Source organism: Fukomys damarensis, unplaced genomic scaffold, assembly GCF_012274545.1.
Source record: "Fukomys damarensis isolate Sample0158 unplaced genomic scaffold, DMR_v1.0_HiC HiC_scaffold_12, whole genome shotgun sequence".
Classification (NCBI taxonomy): domain Eukaryota; kingdom Metazoa; phylum Chordata; class Mammalia; order Rodentia; family Bathyergidae; genus Fukomys; species Fukomys damarensis.
This window is the reverse complement of record NW_022900924.1, coordinates 41,487,920-41,513,408: the sequence shown is the minus strand read 5'-3', so window position 1 is coordinate 41,513,408 and position 25,489 is coordinate 41,487,920. Positions and strand designations below refer to the sequence as shown.

At 38.6% G+C, this 25,489-nt stretch overlaps 1 long non-coding RNA gene across 1 annotated transcript; it reads left to right on the top strand.

The window, feature by feature from the left end:
• Nucleotides 1-376: 376 nt before the first annotated feature.
• On the top strand, nt 377-23,752 carry LOC117285717. Its single transcript, XR_004516822.1, has 3 exons — nt 377-623; nt 2,296-2,429; nt 22,638-23,752. It is a non-coding gene; the product is annotated as an uncharacterized LOC117285717 (long non-coding RNA).
• Nucleotides 23,753-25,489: the final 1,737 nt, after the last annotated feature.

The following is a 25,489-nucleotide window of genomic DNA, read 5'->3' as shown; positions in this document are numbered from 1 at the left end:
TAGCAGACATCAGTAGGCAGATGACAGAGAGGAAGAGGAATCAGAAAATGAACCCCCAGCTAATAGCTAGGAAAGAGAGTAACACTGCTCTTCATTTGAACTTGAAAAAAAATCCCAAATTCTTCTCTAAATCCTCTCTTCATAATATCTGACAAGCTTTTACTTCATGTTGTTCCCGTGAGAGGAAACGCTGGGAAGGGTGAGAGTGAAAGAGCAAAAGCATGTGGCAGTGTCCCCGAGGTGTGAGGTGTGGGTACAGACATCCAGCACTGCCCCTGAGCCCCACCTACGGCAGCACATGTGGCGGAGAAGCTGCAGCTGACATAAGGTCCCCCCTTCTCAGTTATGAGCCTCTGCCACCTCTTTTAATTTGCAACTCTTTCTGCCTCTCAGATCTCTGAGCAAGGGCCAGTTACCTTCAACATCTCTGGGTGCGCAGTGCATGTGGAAGTGAGCACTTCGGTCCACCCAAGAGCGAAGAACTACTCAACTTGTTGAGCTACTCAGCGGAGAACTCTGCAGCCAAGGACAGGGCTCAGGGTACCATGGAGAGCTGACTCCGACTGAGAGATATTCTTTGAGTTGTGAGAGAGACAGTGATGAGATGAAGGCTTTTTTACCAAGTAAGTTTTCTGCCAACTCTTGAATCTTACTGGAGCTTAGGCGTGAGATGAGGAAATGTGTATCATTTTCTCTTTTCCTTCTTTCTTTTCTCCTTTCCCTCTTTCTTTCCTCTCTCCCTCATTTATAAACACTACAAGCCCAACTTGGTATTATCAGAGAGCTATCAAAGATCTAATTATGTACAGAAATAGATCTCAGGGGAAAAAGTGGGCTGTCTACTATTTAAAGACCAGATTATAAACTTCTGGATTAGTGATCACCTTTCTCTCTCTCTCTCTCTCTCTTTCTATTTATATTATTTTAGCATTAGGAAAACCCAAAATAAACACAGGCAGACAAAGCTCTTAGTGACAGAAAGAGTTAATGTTGCTCGTGCTCTGACTTCCTTCCTTCCTCCCCTTCGGTCTCTGTCTCCCTCCTCCTCCCTCTCTCTCCCAGGGTTTCCAGTGGTATCTTTTCAGGACTGTAGGCTCTTCAAGGTCAGGGCTTTGACTGTCTTACTCATTACTCTATTCCTAGGACTAAGTGCTGTGCCTAAATATTTGTTGAGTGATTTAATTAGTGGGCTTTATTATCCACAAGATGAAGATAAAGGATTGATAAACACAGCCAGTTAACATAAACAATATAAAGATTACAGGTCTCTCTCTCTCCCTCTCCCTCTCTCTCCCTCCCTTTTTCCTTCCTTCCTTCTCTAAAAGTTCAATATGAGGAGAATTTCTTAAAATACATTCAACAAACTATTAGTCCCGAGAAATAAAACTTTTTTGCAAAAAATGTCGGGGAACCTATGGAGAAATAGTTTGGAGAATAGTTTGAAAATACTTTATATTCAAAGAGATCTTTACAATTTCCTAGTGTTTTTCCAGAATACATTAAAAAAAATTTTTTTTTTGTACTGGGAATTGAACTCTGGTCCTTATGTTTGCGAGGCAGGCAGCAGCACTACTGAGCTAAATCTCTGGCCCAAGAATAAATTTTTAATATGAATTTTCTAGAGAAAGACACAACATGTTACATTTACCAAAATTATTTGGCCATGTTACTCTTTTGCCTGATGTAGCCTGTGGGGAAAGTATCCCATTAAATGTATTTTGGGAAAGGTAGCCTCTTAATTCAACTTCATCTCTTTTAGTTTTCTTACTTTTGGATTTAGTTCCCAACTAAAATTTTCCATTGTGGAAAAAAAAAGTACTCCCATATTAAACCTAGCGAACTGTATCTTTAAACACGGGTTAGCAGGTACATTTTATGTAAGGTGGCTTTTTGAAAGACAATTTAAAAAAATTAAAATTACTCCAGAATATCTTTATTAAGAAATAAGGTGCATCTGCGCTATTTTAATGATCACAACAACGAACCCAGAAACAGAGGTAGTGCCAAAATAACGTGTCTGGGTAACACGCAGTGTTACTCAATTGCATTACTACCTGGACAGTACACATCATTTCCTATGGGCTTTCAGGACTAGAGTTGAGGGTGACCACACACAGTGACCCGTAATGCAGAGAAAGCTCAACTGCAGTTTAGGGCTCCAACCTGGAGCCAGAACCAAAATCAACATCACCATGTGACTCAGCGTGCAACTATTGGTAAACTCTTTTTTAGTAAACGCTTTTCCTCATCCAGAAGGTGGGTTCAGTCAGTAGTTTTTCATGTTTTTCCTTCCAGCCTGGGGTCTTATAAGCACAGCTTATATGGAACACCAGTACCCACGGCAGATCACGCAGAGGTGCTGTGGACTCAAGAGGGCAGAAAGACACCCAGTGTCCCAAGGAACCCGAGTTTGAAAACCACGAGACTGGGTAATCTTTAGGGTTTTTTTTGCTAAGTTTTACTCCTGTTTCTAGGGACAAGATCAAAATAGTAAAGAATATTTATGTCCATATTAAAGCTGTGAACTTTTATAATTTTATACAGACTCACAAACCCTTTAGCAACTACAGAGTACAGGACATTGCCATGCTACATGTGGCAAACACCTTTTCAATGGCAACATATATTTTAGGTTAAAAAAATAAAATAAGGAAAATACTACCAGAATGTACTCTTCCCTCAGTCCTGTTATGGATACCTTGCAACACAAGTTAAAACTGAATGCAAATATTATCCCTGAGAAGTTGTCTATTTATAGTTTTCTAAGGTCCTCTTAGTTTTTAATGGGCAAGGTTTTACTAAAAACAAAAAGTGTTAATTACATAAATATGTGTATTCTTTTTAAAGCATTATACTATGTTATGGTTAATAAACAATAGAGAAATGAATACAAAACTATTTCAACAGAAATACTTCTTCTTGAACAGCCTTTAAAATTATGACATGTTTACTGGGAAAATGTATTACTCATGACAGGGTTACAGAAGCAATATTAACCTTCTTGGAATTTAATAGCAATGTCAGACATGTAAACATCAGTACCAGATATGGTAGCATAAGTATTTTCTTAAGATTATGCATAGAATAAAACAGATATTTAAAGCTATGTTAAGATGTGGGTCCTTTAGAAGATTCACAAAAGCACATGCATTCCAACTAAATATGGTTGCAGATTGTTCTAAAGATAGAATTCTTGGAAATGAAGAACCTGGTGCTTCTCTTAGTGTGGACATTGCTGCTTTTGTAATTTTGTACAGAATGCAAGAAATTCAATTTGCCCTTACATATACATCGATCTCATTTAGGTAGGCATTTGTTAACATTGATAAGTTACTAAGCCCTTTCACTCTATCTGATATTTGTCTGGGTCATTGTAATCTATAATAAAAGGGGATGTTTGTTTTCACAAAAAGCAAAAACAAAAATCTTATCCCAAAGTAGCACTGATAATAAGCCACACAATTCTAAAGTAGTAATTGAAAACATATGATGAAATATACATTGCAAAATTGCACTTTGGGCAAATATGTTTGATTTATAAAATAATTTTTCATGAAATTAATTTTGTTGCTCTTGCTTCATTATAGGACCTATTATTCACCCATTCATCTTGACATTTGAAAGGGATTCACACCTTAAAAAGTTTCATTGTTTTAAAAACCCTAAAATATTTCATTAAAATTTCTTATAGATTTTTTTTCTTTATTTTAGGGAATGCTAGCTTAAGACATACTAAAAAAAAGGGGGCAAAAGTCAGAAAGGATAATAGCTGATGGTTTTGATAATGCTAATTATATATTACTGAGAATAAAGGTAGAAATGGAAATATGAATACTAAAGAAAGATAAACATCCCAATGCTGGATTAAAAAATAATGAAAAAACCCTTAAAATGTCTTTGTACTTCACTGTCATAATTCGAAGACATAATGAAGCCTGTATTAAAAATGTCAGTTTCTGTGAGTGTTGATAACTTGGTTCTTTGTTTGGCAAGTCAAAATGTGTCTGTTTGATAGGCAAAAATGACAGACTAAAAATGGAAGAAGTTGGATCTAAAAAAAGAAACACACGCACACACGCACATACCCGCACACAAATGATTTTTTTTTTTTTAAAAGGCCCATAATGTACTTGAAGGCAAAGACCTGTAGGGTAGGAGGCAATATCTTTAGGAAGTCACCAAGCAGCACTAAAAGGCAGTGTCCGTGGCCAATCAAAATGATTTCTGTGACTGCTGGGGCTCTTGCATCTCTGTCTTTACACTAGACTGGAAACCCTTTGTACTAATTACCAGACTGTACCAGATTTTCTGGTTCAGTTCAATCCTATAACTGACTGACAGTGATGGGCATGGAAGGGGAAAAATTCAGGCTGACCACTGCAAGCAGAGGGTCAGAGATGGTTTCACAGAGAGCTACTTACAGCCTGGCACTAAGAGCAGGGTTAAGCAAGCATCTTCATCACCATGTTCTTCAAATTCCAGGTTAAAAAAAAAAGTTGGGAAGAAAAAGCACTGATTCTTACCTTGAAATCATTTTACATAAGTGCAAAACATCAAAGTATAAATGGTCATTTTAGATGTCACTGATTTTCCTTTTGCTTTCGGGAAGGAGATAGAGGATTGTCTACAAAAGTCCAAAGGGGCATCTTGGTAAAGTTAAATAGACTTTTGTGGTATTCGCGTGACTAGGAGTTGCTATTTCATTCCAGAACTCAAAAATCACCAAAGTGCAAGGTATATGTACTTAAACTATGAGATTTGCATGATCAAAGTTAAACATTTGCAAGCACTTAAAATCAAAATGCTCATAACCTTTAATGTTGGTAACTCACTGATTCAGACTGTGTATCCCTGCTAGTTAATAAACTATTGCTCATAAATCCATACTTTCAAAAATGTACATGAATAATAATTTACGTGAACTCAGAGTTAATGCATGAAAACACACACACACACACACACACACACACACACACACACATGCACACAACGAGCACTGTATCTAAGACGTAGCTGAGCTGGCTGACCACCATTTGTTATTTACTTTGAACCGTTCTCCATACATTTTATTTCTAAACCGAAAGAGCAAACCTAGCTTTTCCAACACCAAACATTAAAAACGCAGGTGCCAGAGTCAGGGTCAAACTGAGACCCTCAGGCCATTGGGAAGGCAAGTGAAAATGACGTACTATCATGTTGAGGTCAATTGACTTGAAATTTAATCACAGGTTAAGCCCCTTTTCTTTCCAGGCTAAAGAGGAAGCGGCACCTGTGTGCCAGCAGCCAGTTCAATTTTTAGTTACAAATCAATTACTTACTGGAATAGAAAGAGAACATTTCATTCATTCCATGGATGGCCACTTTTCTGGAGAAACCTGTCAGGCTTTCTTCCCCATAGAGAAGGAGGGAGGGAGAGAGAGAGAGAGAGAGAGAGAGAGAGAGAGAGAGAAGAGAAAGTTAAAAATAAGTGATATGCTGCAAAGTTTTCAAGTTAGGCCAGCACACTAGAGCAGAGAAGTTATGCAAATAACTTACCTTCCGAGACTGGCCAGAGCTGCCTTTAAGTGAGGCCTATCCCAGCTGCTAAGTCCTGGGGGCTGTCCTTAGCAAACTATCAGAATGAGGTGGAATCCTCATAGGGGATCTACACCTGAGAAGAGGGACCAGCTGACTGTGGGAAGGGAGAGCGCAGAGGAGTAAAATGTCTTCCCCCAGCTACACTGGCCCTTGTGCAGAGGGAGTTTCAAATGCACAGGCTGTAGACTTTTGTCCAAAGCTGTGGTTCTTTTTTTTTTTTCCTTTTCTGTTTCTCTTCTTTCTTTTCTCTCTCTCTTTTTTTTCTTTTTCTTTTCTTTTTTTTTTTTTTTAAAGAGAAGCTAGATTAGTTCATACAAAACTCAACAATACAGCACTGAAACCCATTGTTGATATTCAACATTTTTCACATAGCGGAACAGAATAGACAATACGGTATCTAGGAAACCATGGGCTGGATTACAAACTGATGATATCTCTTCCTTCTGGGGGCCTATAATCCTTTTTATTACCTACCACAGTAAAAAAAAAAAAATAACTGTGTGTGTGTGGGGGGAACTGTCTCTGAATAAATCCACAACATTGGCATTCTTAGAAAAATAGGATAAATTAAAATGAAATCTTGCTTACAGCATTACATCCCAAAGAGCTATTTGCCTTTTATGTAAGTTAATGATTTTTAAACTTATTCTCATCCTAATTTTTATGTGAGTTTTCATGGGCTTTAAAAATGAAATTATATGTAGATATTTGCTGAAAAAAATGGTCAAAATTCACACATTATCTGTTCCTTGTGATAAATATTTAGAAAGTTTTCTATTTCAAAGTGCCCAAAATTGGAAGTAGGGCTCAAGTGCAAAATAATTTTTATTAATTTACTCTAAAAGGCATGTGTGGAATTATTAGTAAGCTGCATTTATTCTATTAAGAATACAATGATATCAAATTTGGGGGCTTCTTTAACTGTTATCTAGCTTAAAAAACAATTTTCACTTTTTAATCCTATGTCTTTTTTTTTCCATTTTTAAAATGCATCTCCTGATTATTCATAACTGCAAAGCCATTCTTTACAAGGAAGTTATGCCGATTAACCTTTTTGAAAATCTGGTCCAATCCCTTTTTAAAATGCAATCCAGTTCCCATACTTTTCTTAAGCCTCCAAATGGTCTAGGTAGCCCCAGAAGTGATTGTTCCTACCAGTTTCTTTTCATCACTTCTGCAATTGACCAATTGACAACTGATTGATGGTTATCTTTTCACTTCAACAATGAAAGAAATTACCATCACTATAGCTATGTACAGTAAATGCCTCCAGAGTAAATTACATGATTCTAAAATTCTCCTTAGCTCACTTAGTAAAACATCAACACAAAAAAGTTTCTTTTTGTGCCTCCTTTCCTGTACCACAGATTTGGCCTTTCCTGTCAGCTGCAAAAAAAGAACTTGACAGCTTCTTTAAAAAAAGCAGTATAAAGGAAGTTGAATAAAGGATGGCACTGGGCCTGTCTCAAGCAAGTGGCCATTCTTTACACTTGTAAAAAAAAAAAAAATTAGGCATGTGAGCACAGATAAGCCCTGTAAGAACACTCTAAAGACGATTCCCAATGACCTTGAGGTTCCCTTTCCTTCCTTAACCATTCCCGTGCATTACGGGAACAACACCGATTTTGAACAGGGAGTTGCCAACTTATTTTGATTAGGTGTTGTTTCTCATTTTGAGAAGAAAACATCCTAAGATTTACAAATTTTCTTAGCACTGCAAAGACTTCCCTGCTCTTTCCAAACATGCTCAAACAAATGCTATTGTGCAAGTGTCACATTCAGCCATTATGATTTGTTGACGGACGAGAGCTTTAAATTCTATCCCCAAATCTACACTTACTGTAAATGTGTATCTTACTCGCACACAAAAGCCCTAAATCTTGTCAAGGAAGTGTACCCAAAAAAGTTTTTTCTATCGCTGTCCAATTAAAGTCATTTTTTTTTTCCTGGTAAAGTAAATTTGTTGCTATGAAAAAGTGGACCGATTTACCCTCTTATCTTCCCATTTCCCCTTTAAGGTCATATTTTACAAATGAAAACACACCCATACCTAAGTAGACAGGAAACACTTCTTATTCTGTCCTTTGATGTTTTGGATCCACACAATTTATGCTATTGACTATCAAAGAATAAGCTGAACTATAGTTTTATTGTTCAGGTTACCTTGGCACTGGTGAATATATTCAGATTATATGCATTATTCAAATGCCCCAGATGACATTCGTGAAGCATCCCATTTGTATTTTTACAGTTCATCTCTAAAGATGTACCACTCTACCAGGCATGGTGGTGCAAACCTGTAATCCTAACACTCAGAAGGCTGAGGCAGGAGGATTGGTTGAGAGTCTGAGGCCAGCCTAGGCTACATAACAAGACTGTCTCAAAACAAAAACAAAAACAAAAACCAAATCCCTCCCCAATGAAAAACCACAAAAAAGTAAAGTGCTGCTCTCTAACCCTACAACAGGTCACACCCGTTAAACTGTTGGAAGGAATGCTTGTCTGCCATCTGTACTATAGCAGCCCTGCTGGAATAAGCCCGTCTTCCAGTCTTCTTTCGACATGTCCCAAGACCTTGGCTCTAGAACCTATGATCTAGAACCTGTAATACCTCTTTTTTTTTTTCTTATTGGATAAAGTCTAAACTTCTCTGTTTAGTTCCCAGGGTTCTGCGAAAAATAATTCCATATAGGGCTGGGGATTTAGCTCAGTGGTTCTGCTGCCTGCTTCTCAAGTGCAAGGACCCGAGTTCGATCCCCAGTACCAAAAAACCAAACCAAAACAAAAATAATTCCACATCTCTCTTCTTTGTTGCAAGTATATTATGTACACACCTAGATGCAGACCACAACATTCACTTTTTATCCTCATCTTTTAAATTTAGGGTCCCAATAGTCTTCCGATGAATCTTTCTCTGCAGTAATAGTTCAGATAGATCTCTCTATGAATGTCTTTTTTATCTATTATCTACTTGGATGTAGATTTGGTCCAGTTCACATGTCATCTCCTTTAGTAAGAGTTTATCACTTGAGACAAAATGAATCACCTTTTCAACTATACTCCACAGTTTTTGGAAAACATCTTTTTTGTTTGTTTGTTTGCTTATTTATTTATTTTGGCTTTTTGAGACAGGGTCTCACTATGTAGTTGAGACTGACCTGGAACTCACTGTGTAGCCCAGGCTGGTCTCGAACTCACAGCGATCCTCCTGCCTCAGTCTCCCGAGTGCTGGGATTACAGGTGTGCGCCACCATCTTTTTGTTTTAATCATCGAAGTTTTCTTGGATTGTATCTGTGCATCATTTAACATAGAAGGAAGTTAAGTCCTATGAAGGGACTGTGTACCTTTATGTGCAGTTGAGGGTATATAGGTGCTCAATAAATAGGTATTCAATAAAGATATAATTCTTGCTCCTAAGAAATTCTTATCTCTGGGAGGAATTTATATTAGTTGTGAGATTAAGGTAGCAGTTGAATAGCTAAATAAAAAGTTCAGGCAGTTGGAAAGATCAGCAGTTCCTTTAAAAAGTAAGTTGAATTTTGAAAGCAAGTATGGAAACGTTTGCATAATGAAGACTATCTCAAAGCCAATCACTTGGAACATGGAAATTTCACAGAAACATAGTTGCATTTTTAGGTCAGTCCAAAAAATGCCTGTTTGATTTGCAACTAGCACAATCATTTCTTGAATCCTTGGTAGTTTGTAGGATTGTTATAAGTACCTCAAATGCATTATTTCCTTTAATTCTCAAGATAAGCTTATGAGGGCATTATCACTGTCATTTTACACACAGGTCCTCAGACTTCTACTGGTTAATTGAGTGGCCCGGCCAGCAGATGGCTGGGCTGGGACTGGAACCTACCCTGTCTGGATCTGAGACTCCTATTCCTTACTTAGAACTGACCTGAATCGTACAGAACAGATTAACCCCCAGCTACTGGTTCTGGGAAATTTGTATATCATAATATATGAGAGGAAAAGAAGGAAGCAAGTTTTCTGTTTTTCCTTACAATTCTGGGGTACCAGAATTAAAAATTATTATTATTTTGTATTCTGATTTCTCTTTTGCCACATATTAACTCAGATGCCCTGCTCAACCTTCTAGGTTCCAAATACACTAGTTTATTTTTCTAATTCTCTGTTGATCTCCAGTTAGACCAAAATTCTTCATACTTCACTCTCTGACCATTCAAAATAGTTGTTCCTTTAAGATATGTAGGAGTATAAAATCAACCTAGTTGAAATCATTCTTTTTATTTATTTTGTTCTTTGAGACAGGTCTCACTATGTAGCCCAAGCTGGCCTTGAACTCGTGGCAGTCTTCCTGGTGAAGCCTGCTTGAATGCTAGGATCACAGGCATGTGTCACCACACATGGCAACCAGTTGAAATAATTCTTACAGACATGTGAATGACAGATAGATGTCATATTCTCCTTTTGCATTTATAGTTTGAAAAAATGCTCACTATCTTGAGTGAATACAAAGCAGGAGGTACGGGTGGGAGAGATACTGTAAAGGGAAGGGCAGAGTGGATGAATTCTCTGAAAGTCTATGACATGTAGAGTGAGAAAATAAGCCTGAGGTCAACAATGAAGGAATTCCTACAGTTGGATCAAGTGGAGGAAGAGATTCTCAGAAAATGGAGAGAGACGCTGCAGAGGCAGGAGAGAATCTAGAGGACGCAGTGGCCCAGAGACCTGATGAGAGGTGGATCAATCTGCAGTTTAAAATGAAGTCTGCAGTTCATTGGGTTGACTTGAGAAAGGAAAAAGGAGTTGTCCAGATGGAAGTCATTAATAGCCTTCGATGGAGGAATTTCGTCAAGGGGTGGAGGTGAAGTCAGACTGCAGGGATTCCAAAGAGAATAGGAGGAAAGACATAAGAGTTAGGGGGTATAAACAGCTTTCCAAAGATGTGGCTGGGAAAGCAGAAGGGAGACCAGGGGAAGGAGGGGAGAATTATATATGTTAAGAACGAAGGGAAGAAGACTTCAAGACATGGTATTTGTTAAAGAAGGAGAAAGAGCAGCTACCATGAAACAAAGTCAGGAGCACAGAGCCAATGCAAGGTCTCAGGACCCCCTCAGGGGTGGAAAAGAAGGGAAAGTTGGAGGGAGTCCCTCATGCAGGTGAATGGTTTCTGAAGTAAAGGCGACCGGCTATGAAATAGGTCACGCCTCACAACATTAAACTTCTTTGTGAAGTAGGAACAGAGCCATTTACCACAGATTACGATTCATTTTGGATGGTGGATGGCAGAAAGTAGATGGGCAGGAATTAACAAGAGAAAACATGTAGAATGAAAAAATGTGCCTTTCTTTGTGGCCTAGGGCTGCTTCCCTCTTCCTTCCGAGTCTCCTTTCGTACATCTCCGTCCTGTTATCTCTCCTGCTTGACTTAGCTCCCTCAGCTTTTGCGGTGGCTCTTTTCTTCGGGCCCCTAGTAGGTCATGGTCCCCAGGGTTTGTCCTTTGCTTCTTTTCTTTTCTTCTTCACTTTCTCCTTGGCTGCCACTTGTATGGCTTTATCCATTTGGTATTCAAATTCAACAGCAGCCCTGGTCTTTCTCTTAAGTTCTCGATATGCATTTAACCATCCTCTAGGTACTGAGCACCTCGGCTTCCCTCCGCCTGAAATCAAACTGCATCTGCTGCGCTGTGACCAGCCCAGACCTGCTCCCACGTCTTCAGCAGGCTGTGTACTGCTTCACTGTTACTACTGCGGTCTTCCAAACAAGAAGCCATTCATGACCTCTTCTTGTTCATCAAGCCTGGCAACTAACAATTGTTCATTCTAAAAATCAACTTTTAAGAATACCACATTGTGTTTTGTGATTCACATTCTAATTTTTTTTTAAATTTTATTGAGTTTATTGGTACATTTTAGGGATACAGTACAGTTACTTACATTCTAATTTAATCTGCCATTGTCTCTCATAATAATGTCCTAGCCAATCTCTCACTTTCTAATTTTCCCCCTTTTAACTCTACTCTATTGCACGACAGGGGAGGTTCTTCTAAAATATAGATTTGATTAGGTTTCATGGCTATCGATGTCCTATAGCTATGGTTCCCAGACAGTGTGCTGAGGAATGCATGTGACTCTAGAGGTGTTTTAAGGTCTCCAAAATGAAATTATACTGTTGGGTTTTTTTTTGGTGGGGGGTATATGTTCTGGCTGTGTCCTTCAGGCTGGCTGTGAACTCACTCTGTAGCCCAGGCTGGCATCGAACTCTCGATGATCCTCTAGCCTCAGCCTCTTGAGTTCTGGAATTACAGGCATGTGCTACCACGCCTGGCCAAAATTAAATTATAAATGTGATCATGAAAACACATTTATGAGGTATGATAAAAATGTGGCTAATGTTTAAATCGAAGTACTTTAATCCTCTTAAAATACTTCCCGCTCGCTACACACATACTTACCCCCACCATGCTTGCCACTTTCTGAGCCAGTTCTGGAAGTCTTTCTTCAAGATTATCTTTGATTGTCCTGTTCTTGCTATCTTGTTATCCTGAATCACTTCAAAATGTTTACCTTTCAAGGTCAATTTGACTTTAGGGAAGAGACAGGAGTGGCATGGTGCCAGATCTGGTGAAGAAGGCAGAAAAGAACACATCAACATGATGTTCGTACAAGCCTGCCTTCTCATTGGATAGTGCTCCGTAGCAGGATTCACTGTATTTTTGATCACACCCCAAACATATTTATGAAGAAGGATTTACAGAACTGCTTCAGAAAGAGGCAAGAATGATGGAATAAATTTGTTTAAAGTAAGGGAAAGTATTTTGAGGGGGATTCATGGCAATGTGTTTTCCCTTATGATACATTTTTAAAATTAAAATATTTACTGTATATTTTAATCAAACCTCATATATGATTGATCAAAGCCTATTACTGCATTATACTTGATAGTGATGCATGTTCCATGAGAGAGAAGTAGATAAAGTCACAATATAAACAGAAAGAATATGATCGTGGACAATGATTGTCTTATTCAGAGAAAAATCCCCAAATATGACTCCATGATGTCCAAAAAGTAAGTAGAAGGCTGACATGACATGAAAACTTTCCAAACCAACTGGACCAAAGTATAAGTACCGTGAGTTCTTCTATTTTGCATGAAAGGAGATGTGTTATAAGTAAAATACATAGCACACATACATGACAGCAGCAAGCTCTGATGTATTAAGCGAGGTAGGAAGAATGTGGAAAGATGTATTTGCATTCCTGGCATAAAAACAGCGAAAGAGGGCTGGAAATGGAGATCCGTGGTAGAGCATTTGCCTCGTTTGTTTAAGGCCCTGGGTTTGGTCCCCAGCACTACAAACAAGGATGCACACACACACACAAACCCACACAAAGACAAAAGCGATGACAGGGAAAATATTGAGAAGAGCGACTTTTACAAAAGTTATTTCTTAAAATATGTTTGAGGAATCATCTAATTTGCACATACAAATGTTGATCTTAAGAAAACACTTGCTTTTCAAAACAGGTTTGTGTGCTTTATGTAGATAAATTCTTGCATCAAGTATAGAATTTAAATAAGAGACTTCAGTAATTTCTCACACATTTAGTTCCTAAATATTTACTGGCTTCCTTGTATGTGCTAATATGCTGGCTGACATAATTTCACAATTCACTATTTTGTAACTGAAATGTGCTGACTTTCTCCCAACAAAGGTGCTGACATGAATATTCCAAAGAAGCAATGACCACACAGCTAAACTTTTTCTCATCTGGATATTTTTTTAAATTGAGTTTATTGGTACATTCTAGGTATATAATACAGTTACATTCATTACTGGGATCTTGTACCTTTACACGCCAGGTCTTGGTTCTCATTTTTCCCCTTGTCCCTGCCCTCCCTTCACTCCCTCCTCCCCTCCCCATTTACAAACACTATTTACATTTTTTTTCATTTTCTCATATTTTTTTTCTTTTCGCTTATTCCCTTTCCCCTACCCTTCCCACTTTCCCTACACCTTTAGCCCTTTTCTTCCTATTTCACATTGTTAGTTATCCCATTAGGATCTTGTGTACTATTATATAGTTTTTCACACCAGAGAAACTATTCAGTATTTACACATATGTGACTTATTTATTTCACTTAAGAGTATATCCTCAATATGTATCCATTTTCCTATGAATGACTCTAATTTCTTACTCTTTATTTCTGAGTAGTATTCCATTTTATAGAAAAACCATATCTTCTTTATCCAGTTTCCAACTGATGGGCAAATGGGCTATTTACAAGTTTTAGCTATTACAAACTGTTCTGCTATAAACAGGTGCACATATGTAACTGTGATATGATTCCTGTAATTCTTTTGGAAAGATACCCAAACTAGACCCTTATCTCTCACCATGCACTAAATTAAAATCCAAGTGGATTAAAGATCTAAATATTAAAACAGAAACACTAAACTTGCTGGAAGATAAGTTAGGCAGAACCCTTGAAGACAATGGAATAGGAAAAGACTTTATGAACAAATCCTCAGTAGCACGGGAACTAGCAGAAAGAATCAACAACTGGGATCTCATCTTATTAAAAAGCTTCTGCGCTGCAAAAGAAACCATCAACAGAACTAAGAGACAACCTACAATGTGGGAAAAACTTTTTACCAGCTGCTTCTCAGACAAAGGACTATTATCTAGAATATATAAAGAACTCAAAACAATTAGCCCTCCCAAATATAAAGACCCGATTAAAAAATGGGCATCTGAAATGAACAGACATTTCTCAGAGAAAGAAGTAAAAGCAGCAAGTAAATATATGAAAAAATGTTCCACATCACTGGTCATTCGAGAGATGCAGATGAAAACAATACCGAGATTCCACCTCACTCCACAAAGAATGGCTGCTATCAAGAAATCAACCAATAACAAATGTTGGCGGGGTTGTGGGCAGAAAGGAACCCTTCTCCATTGTTGGTGGGAGTGCAGACTGGTGCAACCACTATGGAAATCAATATGGAGACACCTCAAAGAGCTTGGACTAGAGGTTCCATTTGACCTGGTCTCAACTGACTATTACACCAGTCTCATTTTTCCCCTTGTCCCTGCCCTCCCTTCACTCCCTCCTCCCCTCCCCATTTACAAACACTATTTACATTTTTTTTCATTTTCTCATATTTTTTTTCTTTTCGCTTATTCCCTTTCCCCTACCCTTCCCACTTTCCCTACACCTTTAGCCCTTTTCTTCCTATTTCACATTGTTAGTTATCCCATTAGGATCTTGTGTACTATTATATAGTTTTTCACACCAGAGAAACTATTCAGTATTTACACATATGTGACTTATTTATTTCACTTAAGAGTATATCCTCAATATGTATCCATTTTCCTATGAATGACTCTAATTTCTTACTCTTTATTTCTGAGTAGTATTCCATTTTATAGAAAAACCATATCTTCTTTATCCAGTTTCCAACTGATGGGCAAATGGGCTATTTACAAGTTTTAGCTATTACAAACTGTTCTGCTATAAACAGGTGCACATATGTAACTGTGATATGATTCCTGTAATTCTTTTGGAAAGATACCCAAACTAGACCCTTATCTCTCACCATGCACTAAATTAAAATCCAAGTGGATTAAAGATCTAAATATTAAAACAGAAACACTAAACTTGCTGGAAGATAAGTTAGGCAGAACCCTTGAAGACAATGGAATAGGAAAAGACTTTATGAACAAATCCTCAGTAGCACGGGAACTAGCAGAAAGAATCAACAACTGGGATCTCATCTTATTAAAAAGCTTCTGCGCTGCAAAAGAAACCATCAACAGAACTAAGAGACAACCTACAATGTGGGAAAAACTTTTTACCAGCTGCTTCTCAGACAAAGGACTATTATCTAGAATATATAAAGAACTCAAAACAATTAGCCCTCCCAAATATAAAGACCCGATTAAAAAATGGGCATCTGAAATGAACAGACATTTCTCAGAGAAAGAAGTAAAAGCAGCAAGTAAATATATGAAAAAATGTTCCACATCACTGGTCATTCGAGAGATGCAGATGAAAACAATACCGAGATTCCACCTCACTCCACAAAGAATGGCTGCTATCAAGAAATCAACCAATAACAAATGTTGGGGGGTGTGTGGGCAGAAAGGAACCCTTCTCCATTGTTGGTGGGAGTGCAGACTGGTGCAACCACTATGGAAATCAATATGGAGACACCTCAAAGAGCTTGGACTAGAGGTTCCATTTGACCTGGTCTCAACTGACTATTACACCAGCTTCCATATCTTTCAGGTAAACTTTCGCCAGCTGAAAAAGCTCAATTCAGTAAAGTCGACACTGGCAGATGAAATGCTACAGAGAAGCAACGACACTATGGAGACTCAGTGCATGAGACAACACAGATGAGAATCTTTGAAAAGTCCTGTTAGACTTATTAGGTCCTAGTGGTCTCGCTATCTTTTTCCACATTTCCCTCTCTTCACCCTGTCTTTGAGTCTTTATTTGACCCTGAGAAGCTGTACATTTCTGCATGCTCACCTAGCTTTTTGACCTTACTCGTACCGCGTACTTGTGTGACACGTGTATGCACATCTGTGTGTGAACATGTAGTGATTAAAAGTTTGAGTGGTGGTCTGAACAAAGACTCCACCACTTTCTAATGGCATCGTCCCGAGAGTAAGCCCTGAATCATTTCATTTTCTCATGTACAGAAGACAGGAATAACAGTAGCTGTCCCTTTCAGTTGTCTAAGGTAAGTGGTGAATGGAACGGAAGCGCTTAGGTTGGCATCCACTGAACTCTACCAGTCAGTTAATTATTGTTATTATTAATCTGATCTTATTGCAAGACTCCGTGCAGATAATCACCTCCCGCCTCACACTGACCGTGACAAGGTGGAATCCAGATCACACCTTGGCAGGGAGAGACGACCCAGAATGTATACTGCTGCATGGGCTTCAAGGGAAGCGGGCTCAGCAAGTTCAGTTAATCCCTTGGCATCTGACCTCTATACAGGGAGGTTGGTAATTGCCCACATCCACAAGGTTATTTTCTAAAAAAGATAAAGCAGGCGATGTGACGCTCCCGACCCAGCTTCTTGCTGTCAGCCAAACCATCCGCCTCTCTTGCCTCGTCCGCTTCTCTCTGCTCAAACCCCGACTTTGGTGGTTCCCGTGTTCAGTCTTCATGCAAAAGGGACTCACAGGGACTCGCTGCCCCTGAATTGCTTTCCTCTCCTCAAGGTGGACAATTTCTATAAAAACAAAGTCCTTTCCTCAGTGGGATGGAAAAGAAACTGGCTCCATCGTTATTCTTTCGGAAAACTCTTTATTTATTGAGGAGTGGAGGATCGAAGCCAGGACCTAATGAATACTAGACAAGGATTACTAACCCTAACTCCCGTAGCCCTAAAACATCCATTTAAAAGACCCCACACATTCCTGGAAAAGGCCTCTTCTTTTTGCTTACACGATTGTTTTATCCCCCACCCCCCAGCAAGGGTATAAAACACTTAAAACAAGTTGGATATTATCTCTTTCAATATTTTGAGTAAGATTTTATGTTCAGTAATCAGTGATATGTAATTTTGGAAGTCTGACACCAATTTTAATTAATTTTCATAAGTTTGCTAATTAAAACAATTAAAAAGTGGGGCTTCCTCGGTGAAAACATAACTGGAGGACTCCTTGCGAACACGATCCTTGCAGTTTCACACCACCATAAAGTGGTGTAAATTTGTTTTAAAATCAGCTAGAAACCCAAAAGAAGCAATGATAATATAAAAAGAGTTTCCTCGAGCCTCCGCAAGGTGCTTCAGCCTGCCTCTGTGTGCGTGGCCGGAGTGACGAAGAGAAAGAGCCTCAGAACACGTTTGCCAGGGACAGCACGAGAGGTTTGCTCTGGAGGTGGACGATGAGAAGACAAAACACGAGGAGGATGAGCAGTGGGGGAAACAGAGCAAGCCCAAGACTGCGCAGAGCACTTCCCACTGTGAGCCGAGCCTCTCTAGGGCAAACAGGGTGCCATCCTTCACCATCCTTTGGAAGACAACCTCCAAAACGTGAAGTCGCAGAACCTTTACAGTCAAAACACATTTGCTAGAAACGTAATACGAGAGAGAATCCTCAAGAGCAGTAGAATCACAGAGTGAATATGAAAAGAAGGAGCCCCACGCAGCGGCAGCTGGCAGTCACCCGCGGGGTCAAATTCGAGAACTCGGGAGCCAGACTGTCTAGATTTTAATCCTTGCTCACTGCTAAAATAGGGATAACAGGAACTATCCCTAAGGATTGTTGTGAGGATTAAATGAGTTAATATATGTAAATCACTTAGAACAATACCCTATCCAAAATAAAGGTTAGTTATTTTTATATTGATCCTCATTTGCATTTAAAATATGAAAAAATAATAATTTCCTCAAGACGGCCTAAAGTAATCTCCACTGTTTACCCAAATGATATTATGTGACCTGTAGAAGCCCAGAGTTCTGAGGAAACAATTTTTTTTTTTTTTTTTTTTTGGTACCGGGGATCGAACTCGGGACCTTGCGCTTGTGAGGCAGGCGCCGAAACCACGGAGCTAAATCCCCAGCCCCTGGGGAAATAATGTTTTAAAACTGCAGTGTGTTTATCAGGAACCTTAAAACTATTGCTATCCTTTGATTCCCACAATCTCACTTTAAAGAATCTATGATAAGAGAATGATTAAAATGCAAATAATCATATACAAAGATATTTGCAGTAATATTATTTATAATAAACTTTTGGAAAATGTAAATGTTAAAAAACAAGGTATAAGTAACAAATTATTTAACTGGATAATACTTTTATAAGATGGAACATGATAGTACAGATAAAAACGTTGGCCTTTGGCTACCTTTCACAATGCATGTTAATTGTATGCAAGATGCTGATTGTGGAACTGTAAATGAAACTGACAAAACACCTGGCTAGTTACAGTACGACTATTTAAAAAACATCTAGAATATACCTTTGCAAGATGTATAGATGAATTAACTGATGGTTTCAGAAGGTCAGAGCTAACAAACTTTCCCTGTAATGGGTCAGGCAGTTAATACGTCAGTCTCTGTCACACCACTCAACTCTGCACTTGTGGAAAACACTGAGATAACAGTAAGCAAAAGGTGTAACATTGTTCTTTACCAAACAACAGGTAGTAAACCTGTGGGCTATAATATGCCAACCTTCCGGTTAGACTTATTGGCGTATTTTTAAAAATATATTTTTTTCTGTATTTTCTAAATTGTCTTCAATCATAAAAACATAAATTAATTTCATAATATATAATTAGAACAAGAAGTGCTATAAAAATACTCTTGGTTATAAAGACCAGGGAGCACCGTGAATTGTTAGAAAACGGCTCTAGTAGACTTCAGCCCTTAAATGTATAACAGGCGCTGTGGTCTCCCCTAAGTTTTTAAAGTGCAGCCCAAACTCCAGGCAGAGTCTGTGGGAGGTAAGCAGAGCTCTACCTTCAGGACCAGGATTGATGCCCTGCTAAAAGGGGCCCTCAGAAAGCTTCGTTGCCCTTTCCATGGGAGAACAAAACAAGAAGGTGTCATCCATGGGCTAGGAAATGGTGTCTGCTAACAAACCGAACTTACAGTCCCCAGAACTGTGACAAAACATTTCTGATATATATGGGCTACTCAGTTCATTGTGTTTTGTTGTGGTAGGCTGTGTGGTCTCAGAGATCGGGTCATGTCAAAATGACATGTTGAAAAAGAAAAGCCTGAACTGGGCATGGTGGCACATATCTGTAATCCCAGCACTCTGGGATGCCGAGGCAGGAGGATCACAGATTTGGGTCCCACCTGGTCAACTCAGTGACTTAGAGAGACCCTGTCTCAAAATAAAATAAAGAGGTCCAGGGATGTAGCGAGCTCAGTGTGGGGGAGCTGGGTTCGATCCCCAGTACCAGCAAAAATTAATTAATTAATTAATAAAAAGCCTCTAGTGGTTTCAAGTTGCACTTAAATTTCAAATTATTTTATCCAGACTGGAAACCTTAAAGATCTGGCTTCTGGTTACACGTCAGGACCTACTTCCAACCAGTGTTTCTCTGTTACTGTTGTAGCCACAGGTGCACTGGTGTGCGTGCGTGCCGAGACTCAAGTTTAATACACATTTGCACAAACAGAGTGCTGTTAATCACTCTCATCTGCTCAGGCAAAGGTTCTGCCTACGAATTCAAGGGCCTTGGAAACAATCTTTAAAAAATTTATCCAGTTCACTGAATTCTTTTAAAAAGTAGGTATTTGTATTATGTACATAAAATAGTTCCCCATTTGATTCTGACTCAAATATTTATTAGTAGAAAAGCACAGTCTGTGGCAGCAGAATTCAGTTTCAGACTAACAAGGAAGATTCTTTTTTTATCTTTATTAAATTTATTGGTACAATTTAGGTATACAATACAGTTACATTCATCACTGGGATCTTGTATTTGTACAAGACTTATTTTGGTTCTTATTTTTCCCATTCCCCAGCCCTCCCTTTATCTTTTCCACCCTTCCCTGTTTACAAAGAGTTTGTCTTCATGTTTTTCCTTTTTAAATATTTTTTTCTTTTCCCTTTTTACCTTTCCCCTACCCCCCAACGAGGAAGATTCTTGATAGGACAACAGCCTGAGCCACTTCAAGGAACTAAAACACATCAAATAAACTCAGGTTTATTTGTTTGTTTGTTTATTTATTTGCTACTGGGGATTGAACTCAGGACCTTTCACTTGCCAGGCAGGTACTGTGCTGCTGAGTTGCATCCTGGTCTTCAGATTTTATTTTGAATTTAAAAATTCTTATAGTACTAGGAAGTGAATTTAGAGCTTTTTTTTAACTGAGCAACATCCCCAGAAATTATTTATTATTACTATTATTTTTTACTTTGAGAGAGGGTCTTTCTAAGTCACTAAGTTGCCCCTGCTAAACTCCAACTTGCAATTCTCCTGTCTCAGCCTCCCAGAGTGCTGGGATTATAGGCATGTGTTACTACATCTGATTACAAGAGGCTAAAATTTTATAAAGCATAGCACACTATTTTCTTTCTACCTTCCCCTTTGTTCATGTGCTCATCAACACACACTGTATTTATCAAACTTTTTATATTTGCTAGGCAGGTTGGAAAGAACTATTTCTACTGGGGATCTAGCTTAGTGGTAGAGTGTTTGCCTAACATGTACAAGGTGCTGGGTTCCAACTCCAGTACCAAAAAAGAAAACAACAACAACAAAAAGAATATATTTGTGATCTTAATTTGTTTGTTTGTTTTACTGTGGAGAGAGTTGAAGCACATTTTTATATGTTTGTAAGTCATTTATTTCCTAACCTCTGGCCTATGTTCATTTCCTTTGTTTATTTAACTATTCTTTAGTTGAATTTTCTTTGTCTATGTTGAGAGACTTTCAATATGTTATAGACGATAACAGGCTTTTGTCTGTTATACATGCTGCAAATAATTCTACTTTTAATTTCTTCATTATTTTGTCTTTTAATTTTGTATTTTTGTGGTGCTGGGGCGTGAACCCATAGATCTGTGTATGCTACCTGAGTGCTCTACCCTTGAACTACACCTCAAGCCTTATGTATTGATCTTTACTGTGCACAAATTCTAAATGCTTCTCTGGTTAAACTGAGGGTTTCTGAATGTCTTCTGAAATTTATGTCGTGCTTTGAAAGATTTCCCCTACTCTAAGATTATAAAGCAGTGCTGTTTTCAAGTAGTTTTGCAACTTATTTCACCCACCTCCTTTGATTTTTGCTCCATTTGAGATTTATTTTGCAACATGTAAGATGGAGGGAAAGGCACACCTGTACTCTTCTGTTAGTTCAGTGAGGCAGGACTCTATTAGCGCAACTTGGGTTCTTGCAGCTGCTGGGCATTTGAAGCTCAAAACATTGTGAGATCATCCAGCAAAATTACTCTTTTATCAAACAGTATCAACATATGGCAGCACATTTCAGCTAGCCATTTAGACTAGTATTTTCTGAATTTTAATCACTTGAAGGACGTATCATTTGTACCTTCCCACATTAATTCCCATACTATTGTTTTCTGACTACCTCAGTTATTCCCAATATATAAATAATTTCATTTAAAAAGAAAACTTTGCACCATGATTTCACATTCTCGTTCAATATTTTGAAAGCACACTACAGTACTGAAATGACTTTTCCCTTGAATACCACTAATGTAATCTCATTTATCACTTTGGAAAACAGTGATCTAGTTAGATAGAAGTTTAGAGCTCCCTAAACTAAAAGGTTGAGGTGACTGACAGAAGTTTTGAGTTTTTATATTTGAGAACATCTTTTTTGCGTGTTGTGACCTCATAGATGCTATTGAAAAGCTCATTTGCCTACTTCTGTTATATCCTTTGATGTTTTAATGGATGACAATGAAATCTGAATTTTTAACTGGTTTGGTAAACCTTATCCCAAATCATACACTTTTTTATGAAAACAGAAGGAAATAGAGAAGTTCACTTTGCCTAAAATTCCAAACGTGCACTTGCTACCCCTGCAGATAAATTTTATTCATTGCAGATTAGAACATCTTCCACCATATCAAAAAATGAGCTAGAATTGCAGTAGAACCATAAGGAGTTCTGTATTTTGCCTAATTAAAAAAAGTAGATAGCTTCAACATTGATTCCAGGTAGTGCAGCTTTTTGGTTTTGTCTTGTGTTGCTGAGGATGGAACCCAGGACCAAACCCAAGACGTGCAGCTCACAAGGTGAGAGCGGGACCACGGAGCTGCGGCCCACAGCTCTTCTGAGAGAAACAGTGATATCATTTGGGTCCAATCAGACTCCTAGACCTCTAAAATGAAAGGTCCTCTGAAGATAAGTTTCTTAGGGAGGGCACTGACAAGGGGAAAAAATGAGAACCAAGACCTGTCCTGTAAAGGTACACGATCCCAATAATGAACTTAATTGTACTGTATACCTTAAATGTGCCAATAAACTCAATAAAAGGAAAAGAAGAGATAAGTTTTTAAACTCTATATATCTACACTGTCTGTTACTCTTCATATCTCAAAATAGGTGATTTTTCCCTCTCTCCTATTTGCAGCGAGGACTGCTGTGATTAGCGAGACCTGCAGCAAGGCGCCACAAGGACTTCTGGAGAACAAGGCAGCCGAGGAGGAGCAGCGGAGACCTACAGACAGCATTCAAGGGCTACGTGCGGCCACCAAGGGAAACAGGAACACCACTGGGTTGGTCTGGGTATCTAGAGCAAAACAGTAGTCGTTGTTTAAGTGGCAGCCGATGACACAAAATCTCTCAGATCGTGTATGGCGCGCTTTCAGGACATAACGGCATCTCCTCTTACGGTCTCATCGGCGGTGAAGCGATAGCTGGTTTTACGAACTGCTGTGTTTACTTTATACAAGGTGTTTCAGAACCACCATCTCATTTGCTTTTCATAGCAGGACTTCCCCACGACAGAGATGAGCAGAGTCAGTCTCTGAGGACTAAAGTAATCCTGTCCCAGTCACACAGCCAGCAAGGAGGAGCAGCGCAACCAAGCCCAGGGCCTTTCTAAACAGCAAGCTTTCCCATGAAGTCAGGACGCTTCTTTCTTCCCCCTCCCAGATTGCCTCTTGTTCCTTTGTCTTGGAAAGAAAACCCAAGCAGAAGAAGACACCTTGTGTCTGACAAGTAACCTCTTCCTAGAAATGGGGAGCAGAGTTCGAAGGGCTTAGTTTGGCTTTGACTTAAGAGGGGTGATAATAAGGATTGGAATAATTAAAAAAAACAAACAGGAGTCATATAAAACCAAAATCTCAAAATAAAAAATACGACTTTAGCAAAAGGCAGCCTGTCACTCCAGGTACTTATTCAGCATGAATGGGGGGTACAGAGCTCTATATTAGCTTCCCCAACTTCCCCAGCCCCACCATTGGGTTGAAATAGTTCATGCAGGTTGGGATGAAAAGAAACAAACAACATTTGCAGGACTCCATTTCGTAAATCCCCCGCAGGGCAGTGATTGGCAGCTCCCTGTATTTCTTATAGCGCATTTTACATCCCCGGGGTGAGCCAAACAGTTGCATTAATGTAAAACATGAGAATATCAAATGAAATGTTTATGGAGATTTTTCTACAGCTGTTACCTCAGAGCTCCTCCTTTATATGACTGTTGCTGGGGTTCCCCAGAAGTGCACAGAAGTAGTCTTCTAGTTAGACCCATCAAGTATGAAAATTTTGTTAGCATTTGTCATAAAGTGGTGATATCATATCTTAAAGCTGATTCTCAGATAATTTTGGGAAATACACGATCAGGTACTATATAGGAGTAGTCAATCAGATGTAGTTACTCAAGCACAGTATACAGCAGACAGGCTTGAGAGACAGATTGACTTAGGTTCTCAATTCTGATTCACATCCTATCAAATAAAATCCTTTGAGGAACAGGGAGGGCAGTCACAAAGATTAAGTGAAATAATGACTACATATAAAGCAATGACAAACTCTCTGGCACTTAGAAGGTATCCAACAAATGTCAATTCACCTTTTGCATCCCAACAGTCTCAGTATGGTGATTTTTACCGATTTACTTGCTTTCTAATCAAACTAAAAGGGAAAATAACTGTAGAGAGAGTAAAGTATTCAGAGAGTTCTTGTAGGGAAGTGTCTTGTGTGATAGGTGCATTAGCACAACACAGCACCTTGTAATCTAGCCTGTAGAAAACATAAAGAACATTTCAGTGAGGGCTCGATTTTATAACTCTCATGAATAGGGCCACCAAAGTGACCTTTAGGGATACAGGAATTCTGATTTCATTGTTTATAATTTTTAATATTCATAGAGATATCAAAAATGTTATGTCAATTTATATTTTAAAAATTGCCATAAGGTAAGTTATGATGTATATCTTACTCATATGAGATATAACTCACAGAAGAATAATGAAATAGTGATAATAATGTTAATTAAAGTAAAGAGGTTTTATATGCCAGGTACCTTATGTGCCTATTTTCAGTTTTACCTCACTGAATCTAGCCAACAATCAAACAGAAGGCTATTACTAGTACTGTGGTTTACAGATGAGGAAACAAGCACAGAAAAGTGGCTATATTCCAAATCTAGAGTAAATATACAGAGTACGAGACACAAAGAGAGGCAAAGGAAGATAAATTATATGTTGTCCTTCACACAATTGTAGCCTAAAAAAAGAAAATCTGAGGCTACTTGGTACTTTGTTGATTCTTGAAGTTGCTTGCACTGTTACTCTATCAAGAATGACCTCTGCAATAGTTTGGTTCTGCTAAAGGAGTGTTTGGATGAAAAATAAACAGAACAGAAGTGAATAATGGGTAATGTGTTTATTTACTTTTTGAGGTGCTGGAAATTAAATTCAGGGCCTCATGCACACTAGGAAAGTGTTCTACCACTGAGCTACATCCCCAGCCCTATTTTTTTTTTTTTTTTTTTTTTTGCCTTTACCAGGAATTGAACTTAGGACCTTGCACTTGCCAGGTAGACACAGCTCTGGCCCTATTTTTCATACACAAAATAAATACTTTATTACCAACATCATCATCATTATTGGGGCACTGAAGATTGAACCTATGGCCTTTGCAGTAAGCTACATTTACAGTTCTCTCTCTTTAAATTTCAAGATAAGGTCTGCATCTCATCACTAAGTTGCCCAGGCTGGGCTCAAACTTGCTATTCTCTTGCCTCATCCTTCTAGAATGCTGGGATTACAGGCATGTATCACCACACTCAGCTACATACACGGATACTTAAAAAGTCTTCTGTGAACTGAATAGGTTTCTAAAAGTTATTTCCAAGACCCTTGTATTTGTAGGCAGAGTCTTCATGTGAGAAGATAAGGAAGCTAATGGTAGATGACCTGTTATGTCACTTGTGGTTCTAATGTGGTCTGTAAAGGTGAATAAGACAGAATCCTACTC